General features: G+C 38.3%; 1 long non-coding RNA gene across 1 annotated transcript; it reads left to right on the plus strand.

Moving 5' to 3' along the window:
• The first annotated feature begins 1,460 nt into the window (after window positions 1-1,460).
• Window positions 1,461-4,591, plus strand: LOC120433747. The gene is made up of 3 exons (XR_005608734.1): window positions 1,461-1,600; window positions 3,141-3,265; window positions 3,420-4,591. It is a non-coding gene; the product is annotated as an uncharacterized LOC120433747 (long non-coding RNA).
• The last annotated feature ends 3,861 nt before the right edge of the window (window positions 4,592-8,452 follow it).

Below are 8,452 nucleotides of genomic sequence, written 5' to 3' on the forward strand. Positions count from 1 at the left end.
AATCCCATGTGCCCCATGTGGACATTAGAGGAACTACAGTTTTTGGTCCTTTCCCATTGGTTTCATATTTAAGTCTTGGAGGGTTCTCCCTGTTTATCGGACATCTGAATCATTAACATTGCGTCTGAAGGTAAGGCCTGTTTGTCTGAAGGTTTGAGCCTATAGATGGCTTTAGTTAATGAGGCCCAGACGGCTCATGAATAAAATAATAAGTTGTGTTATGAAACTTTTCGTAACCCACGCAGGCTGAATGTGTGTCTGCAGTGAGCTCTGTAATGCGGTGATGGGTGGGCATGGTGGGTGGGTGGGGGTCAGGCCCTCCTGTCACTGACACCACATGACTCCTCGCTCAGCTGATGAGATCTGGTCACCGTGACTCGTCACTCAATTCACCCTGGCACAAACACACGAACCAAGCTAATTGAGCATCATCACCTCTGAGCCTTTCCAATTATGCATCCACTTCAGAGATGGAATAAATAAATGTGTGTATGTATGTGTGTGTGTGTGTGTCTGCGAGAGAGAGAGAGCGAGAGAACAGAGTGCTGTTCCCTTGCAGAAGTTTTTATTTTTCATGGCTTTGATATTGATGCTGTGTGTGTGAACTTTAGGGCAAAAGGTCAGAAAAGTAAATTTAAATTTTTTCTAAAAGTTTTATGACTTTAAAAATGTGCAGCAGGAAGCTGTTACTGACTTCTCTGAGTACTTCGCTGGGGCATATCTGCAGCTCTTCAAAGAGAACTGGAGACCTCACTATAAGAAAGTTGGTTCAACCACATGAATGTCCGGCATGGCTTCATGGAGCATGTGAGTGGGCGTAATTAAATGTAAGTTGATCACTTTTTTAGGTTTTTTCAATATCACTGGACCCAACAGATCAAACAATTACAGATTAGTTAAGACCAGCCTTTATGGGAACTTGCATAACTTCTACTGATGGGTCACTGGGGACCCATTGGGGTTAAGTGTATGGGTAGGATTTGGGTTTGGCTATAGAATTTTTGCCTGTTTGAACAGCCAAATGGAAAAGCTTTTAATAGAAAAAATGTGACTCCAAAATATATGAAACTTAATTTAAAATGTTTAAGAAAATTTGCCTATTTTTAGTAAAACAAAAACTACCCATAACCCTTAATGGATTGCTGGTGACTCACTGGTGGGTGTTAAGAGATTAAAATATCAAACAGCCAAATGTCTTACTATCATAAATGTCTTATTCATATTACACGAAATAATGCATGAATAAAGCTCATAGAAAAATTAGCTTTAGGTGGAGTTCTTAGGCTGCCTTCTCTCCCTGGGTCCGCCCCTGGGTGGAGCTTCTCCATGTTCCCTCATTCCTACAGCTGCTTCACATTTGGCAATCAAGTGCTGGGTATGTCTTTGCCAGAGTGTCATCCTCATGATGATGAATATTAGGTCACCTTCATTACCTGTTGTTTGTAATCACATCTCTTCCAGTCACCTAATCTCAGCTCTTGTAGCACTCTTGTCTCCTTGGAAATACACCCGTCAGCTCCCTGTGGAAACCTCCAGCCAGGCTTGCCCAGCTCATCGCCTGTTCTCACCCCCTCCGTGACTCAGTTCACATATAATACAAGTAAGACTGTTTATCCTTACTATTAAGCTGCAGATCCTTCCAACCTGTAGTTCTTCCCAGTTCACTTGTTGTCAGTAAACATCTTAAACTTGCTGGAGTCTGCTCACTGGATTTGCAATTAGCCACACAGCCATGGAAGCCAGAGACACTGATCTTATTGTCACTCTGGATAATAATAAAGCTGTAATGTCACGTAACTCAGCACATGCAGAATAGCGGTATAACTAAACTAAACTTTCTTTTGGACAAAGTGACCAAAATTTCAACCCATTTTTTAACGGTCTTGGATAGAAGTGTCAAAATAAACTAAATAACTGCCTGAAAGCATAAGCATAATGACTGCTGTGTGGCAAGATGTGCTTCTCGGACCTCAACCTGATAATACTGGGCATCCAGTATTAACAGGTTAACAGTATTAGACATATAAAATACAACACGAAATATAAAAATTAAAATAAACCCTGTTTAGTTATTCAGACAAAATGTTTTAGCAAATTTGTAAAACTTTGTCTTGTGCTTTTCATTTCCAGTGCCAATGAAACTAAACTGTAAAGCCTCTGTTACCAATGTGCTCAGTGGAGGTTATGCTTTACGTCACCCCTTTAAACAAAAAAAGTTTTCTGCCTTGTCCTTTTTTTCTAAAACCAAAATGTTTTCTATCAAATCTAGTTTAAAGTTTTCTGGTACAAAATGGCCTCTGAGTCCATTCATAGTGCATTTTGTTCCAAAGGATGAAAAGATGCATGAGAACAATATTCAAGGATGCAGCATTTTCAAAATGCAGCAAATCAAAGCCACACTACATGATAAACATGCAGATGTCACTGATCTTGTCCTAAACTGCTGCTCCTTTGAGGCATTTGTTGACAGTGCCAAGAAAAGGCAAGACTGTGCAACATCTAATCTGTAAATCTGATGGAAGGAGATCTGTCACAGAGGAAGCTTTTAACGACGGGTTTGGACATCTCAGAGCACGATCACAGGAAACACTATCCCCCTCAGAATGACTGAGTTCACCGTACCTTGGGAACAGTACAGCTCGCAATGCTGGATGTTGTGCGTGGGATTGATTTACCACATCAGAGTGGCTCCGAAGACTAAAGCATCCTGACAGGGAAGAGTGGCTGAACTCATGCAGACAAACATGCTAATGGACATGTACACGGTTAAAGAGAGACAGAAAAGCAGATATGCATGCTTTGACCCTGACAAATGTTTGGTATTTCTGCAGCAGAAAAAGGTTTGAGCATCTCTTGCTTTAGCTTGAAGCCTCTTTTCAGTCTGTGTTTATACACCACTCTACATTTAATCTAGTTCTTATTCATCTCTGGGTCTCTTCCACAGTACGTCTTTTGTCTTGTCTCCTCTTACTTCTAACTGGTCACAACACATGGCTGCTCCTCCCTCAGCCGAGTTCCATATGAGCATAAAACACAGTGTTTTGTAATCTTGTCAAAATGGATGGAATTATGAAGGACCTCAACATAACATACATGTGGCTTTTAATTCTATATTTAGACTTTCTCTCTCTTATTGTCAGAGACATCCAAAGACTGTCCTTCAAGTAGCCTGGAGATTTATTCCTGAAGACTACTTTAAGAAATGACAAGCAAGCTGGCTGAGAGAGTTCATGCTGCGTCGAATAAAGGCGGTCATATCAAACTGGTTAGAATTGCAGAAACACTGTTTTTGTATTTTTTATACAAAAACAGTGTATTTTTTATATAATATATATATATATATATTTTTTATATATACTGTATTTCCATATATGTTTGTATTCTGAACAAATCGCTTGACTTATTTTGCATTTTCCTAGGGGAGTACGAAGAAATGGGAGATTCAAGACTTTTGCAGAGTACTGTAAGGCACTCACGCCCCCAAATCATTTTGTTTTCCAACTTTACCTCCAATTGTTAAAGAGAAAATTGCCGTGGAGCCTGAAATCAGCTCAACTACTGAGTTTTAATTATATGAAAATGCAAGCTGGCTCTGGGACGAGAAGAAAACAGAAATTTTATTCTCAAAATACAAAAACACATGACATTACATATGTGTCTGGATATACTGTACTGTATATTTAGTGATATGTGAAGGCAATCCCCAACACTGTGCACTGTTCACAAACCAGGAAAGTAAGCCAGGGTCATTTAGGGGTGATTAACAAATCGAAGCTGCGTTATACTCTGCACGGGGTGTAAGCATGAGTCATTCCTGAGGTCAGCGTGTGAGCTTATGTGCGCTTTTTTTATTATATTGTGTGAGAAAATGGAGCCGGCATCAAAGGTAAGCCAGCCCCCGCACAGCCCACTGCATGGTGGTTTGCCAAAACGTCTCAGTAAGCAGCGATGACCTCTACCCGTGCATCAGACGGAGGCTGAAATTTTCTAACAAAGGTTCAGTAAACATGTCGGGAGAGTCAGATATGACATCCTTTACGTCTAGTTTAGCATTTGCAATAATTGGCCTCTTGATAGTAAACACTGGTTTAAATGTGAAATGTGTGACCAAATGCTCATGCTATGCTAGACTGCATGCCACAACAAATAAATCATGTTCTGCTGGGACAATAATAGGAGAGGGGGGTTGCTAGCTAAAAGGCGAACGGGGAACAAACCACTGCATGTGATGAACTGCAAAAACAAATGGAGGAAAAGCGTGAAAATGAAGAGGAAAGTGAGAATAATTGCAAGCTGAGACTGAAAGTGCTGTGTCTGTTCATTAAGGCAGATAGATTCTGGTCCTCCTGCATCTGCCGGCTTTATGCTGTCATCGCTTAATGGGGAATACCTCGTCTTCTTCTCCTTTTTGTGTTTCTCTACTCGGGCATGTCGGCTGTTGGGTTTTTGTGCTTGGATCAGCAGAAATGAAACCATGCAAGAAGGAAAAGAAAGGCAGACCAACAAAAAGGCCTTATATATATTAACTGAACAGAGTATGGAAGCCCATTATGGCCATTAATAAAAATGCAGAGAAAAAAGTTTTTCATCATTGAAAAAACAAAAAAACTAATTGCAATTTAATTATGTCGTAAATTTGACGTTCGAACTTAACTGACATTTTATTTATATAACTGACTTTTCCTCATGCTTTAATGTTTACTCTTGACGTAAAAATTTTGACATATCACATATATTTCATGTTATTTTGATACAGCACTTTTTTTACACAACTTTGGTCACACCTTGTCTACCATACAAGTTCAACTATTTCATAACTTTATCAGATAAATTCCCTTCGAATTTCACCCTTTTTAAATCTTCTAATTTTGAGTTCAAAGTGGTAATTATGATTTTATAGTTAGAGTTAGAAAGTATAAATACAAGATTCAATCTTGTATTCAATAATTTTGTCCTATTTCATGTCCTCATAATTGTCCAACATCATATTTTGTCTTGTAATTTTAACTTATTGCATAAATATCAAATCCAATTTTCATTTTTATCTCATGATTATCTCTTTTCATCGTCTTTTAAACTTTGTCTCTTGTGTTTTCATCCTCATGCTATTAACTTTGATTTTCTTCTCGTTCTCATTTACAGTTGTTTTTTCAGCATATCTCATAAATTCAACATCACAGTTGTTTTGACTTTTTAAAAATTTTATACAATTGTTTTTGTTTTTTAATTGATCATTCTGACATTTTACTCAACTAACTTGCATTCTGCATTTATTTTCACCACATGTCTTGTGGTCCCTTGGTACATATACACCAATTTATTATGAAGATGTTATTTGTTTCCATAAACACTATTGACGTGGTGCCATTTAGAAATGCTATCTGTGAAGGGAAGATGCAGTAATGATAATTTGTCTTCTTTCTTTTTAATTTGGTTCTCTGCTGTCCTTCTTTTTTCATTTCTGCAATAAAACAAATTCTATTTTTAAATTCCACTTTCCCTGGTAACACATTAATTGTTATGACAAAAGCTGAAATTCACAAGGTTAAAATGTGTTTCCCTAATGAGGTGTGTGTACGCATGGGTGTGCGGGCTGCACCCGTGAATGGTAACTTCGACGCTGTCTTTGACGACTTTTGCTCATTAAAATGACAAATGTGTGGCACAAACAATTGATTATAGCTCCCTTATTGTCTGTGTGTGATGTTGGTGTTGCTGTACAGAGCTCGGGTCGCTGCGCCACAGCTGAAGTAACTGAAGAGGATGAAGAGTCGGTGTGCAGAGGAACATGATGCATTAATAGAAACAGTCCCTTGCTGATGCTACTCCACACAAACCTAACATAAACACATAGAAAACATACAATGCACTCAAAGTGAACACTGTGGGTTTCTTTTGAGCATTTTCTCTCTGAGCTGGTGCAATGCTGAGATTGCTCCATTCGTCTTGTTTACTGTATATCAGCCTTATTCACTCTGCCCACTAAACAGCTCTAAAGTGAGTCAATGTGCCCATAATTCACAGCTAGAGCTGCTTTCAAAGGCCACAGATATCATCTTCTAGTGTCTTCACTTCCTTCATATGATATATGATGAGAGATGGAAACATATATGTATATATTTTTTTTAAATGAAGGAAGTTTAGAGTTTGTTTGTATAATTACTGTAGGGTAAAACAGAAACGGAATTAAAAGTAACAAATTTCCCACCTGTGGGACTAATAAAGGTCATCTTATCATCTTATTAAAAACATTGCTCTGCTCTTATATACAAATATGCAGTATACATAGAGAGATGAATCAGGTTTATATGTGAACTGTGAAGATGGATAAACTTTCCTGTCATCTTTGAAACAGAGTTTCTGGCAAACATACTGCTGTTTGAGCTTTTAGTCATTGTAATTGGTTATAGCTGTAATTTTCCTAGGGGAGCATGACCCTTTAAATGGACTCCTCCTCTACCTGCATTACCACAGCAGGAAGCAGGGTCTAAATAAATATAAACCTGAGAAGTACTTTCTAAAAGTACAGGAAGTTTTGTGTGGGAGCTCACAGCTGTGGCATTAACTAGTTGAGCACTCAAGTGTTTTTTTCCCCCAGCCTTCATTAAAAAAACCCCAAAACACTGCAACTGCAAACAAATTCACTTTTTGATTTAACACAGCAGCATAGCGAGAGCTACAGAAGGCAGATGGAAATAAATCTGAGAGAAGAATTCACAATGGGAAGGTCTGCCACAATTTTTTCCATCCTTTTGTGTTTCTATATGCAATAATCAGACTGTAAAAGAGACAGGCAGACAGGAAGAACTTTATACTTTTACTCTCTACATTTTTAAACAAATATCTGTACTTTCTACTCCTTACATTTTCAAAACAGGCTCATTACTTTTGGTTTAACACATTTGAGGGGAGTTATTATTTCGTCACCGCGAGCCTCCAGACATCAAACCAATTTCATGACAGGCGGTCCTGTTCATTTATTAATCACCAGAGAATGTCACACAAAAAGAGATGACGTGTGCCAAAGTCAGGGGTCAAAAGTGGGACGTTTTGGGTTTTTCTGAAGGTGTCTGTAAGTTGCGGTACTTCGGCATCGAGCTACACTGAAGACAAGCAAACATAAAGAGAGTGACTTTTTTAAGTGGCAGGTCATTTCAAATGCAGCGCTTCTGTCAGCTCAAGCAACGTCAGCAAACACAGACTGTTTGTGTGCAGTTTGTCACACAGTGTGTTGCTAGCTTAAGATCTAGAAAAGAAAGAGAGCTAACCTCGCTCAGAGATGGAGAAAGATAAGAAAGACAGGATAGGAGAGGAAGAAGAAAGGTTAGATTTATAGGTAAGGACTGCTCGGTGGGATTTGATAAACTGTAAATTCAAAGTTTACATGTAAGTTCTCATGTTTTAGAATCAGATATTGGGTCTGTACATGTGACATTCTTTTTTTCATATTGTGAAACCTTTTGCAAAACAGAGGTAGACTAACAGTGTTATTTAAAGGTTGCATGAAAATCCTCTGCAGGTTAGTGCAGGATAAACAGGTTAGATTACTTTAAATCCATCAGAGTACAGCAAAGAACGGTGCATGACTGGTCAGAGTTAGGTTACATCAAGTATAGCAGAGATTCATATGAATTTTAGCTGATGATACTTAGATCTGTTGACTGAATTAGACCTTCATCCAGATTTATACAGTCTAATATAAACAGTGTACTGTCAGTGTGGAGGATGGAAATCAGCCAGGAAACATGAAACATCTGCTGACATCTGGTTGAATTAAGTTGTGTACATCCACAAAGAGCAGCAGGTCAGCTGATCACAGCCTGTACATTAAAAAAAATCTACTGGAGCTCTCAATAGAAATTATTGTGAGTTATGAATCTTTCCCACACACATTACAACTGATTTTTGGGTTACTATGTTACCTTTTGTAGTGCTTCTACTTTGTACTTCTACTTAAGTATAGAATGACTGTACTTTTGCCAACTCTGTCTAAATCTGATTCCCGGCAAAGGATTTTATGTCTTCAGTATGCTGTAAAAAAGTCGAAAATGGGTCTATACATACACTTAAGTTTAGATGTCTACAAACCACTAGCTGTCTGACTGATTTTTGATTGAGAGAAAGTTGTGGTCAGACAGCAACTGAACATAAACTACAGGTAAACTTTTTTAAATAAAAAACAACTTTATTTAAAGACTGGAAAAAGTTGCCCTTTCGGTGTTATCTCACTATTTATCAGTGTTGCTCATTTTCTCTTAGTAGAAACTGCTGCAAAGTACTTAGTAGCTATTTTATCTTAGTTTGAAACTATGTATTCATCAGTAAAAGTAATAATTTGCTGTTAATAAGCTGAAAAATTTAAACTGAACAGGAGAATATTCCTGCTTCCAGGCTTCTTCAGGGCCCCTTTTGCCCACACTAGGCATCCACTTTCCCCTGCACCGCACCGCTG

The sequence above is a fragment of the Oreochromis aureus genome, linkage group 16 (assembly GCF_013358895.1).
Source record: "Oreochromis aureus strain Israel breed Guangdong linkage group 16, ZZ_aureus, whole genome shotgun sequence".
Classification (NCBI taxonomy): Eukaryota; Metazoa; Chordata; class Actinopteri; order Cichliformes; family Cichlidae; genus Oreochromis; species Oreochromis aureus.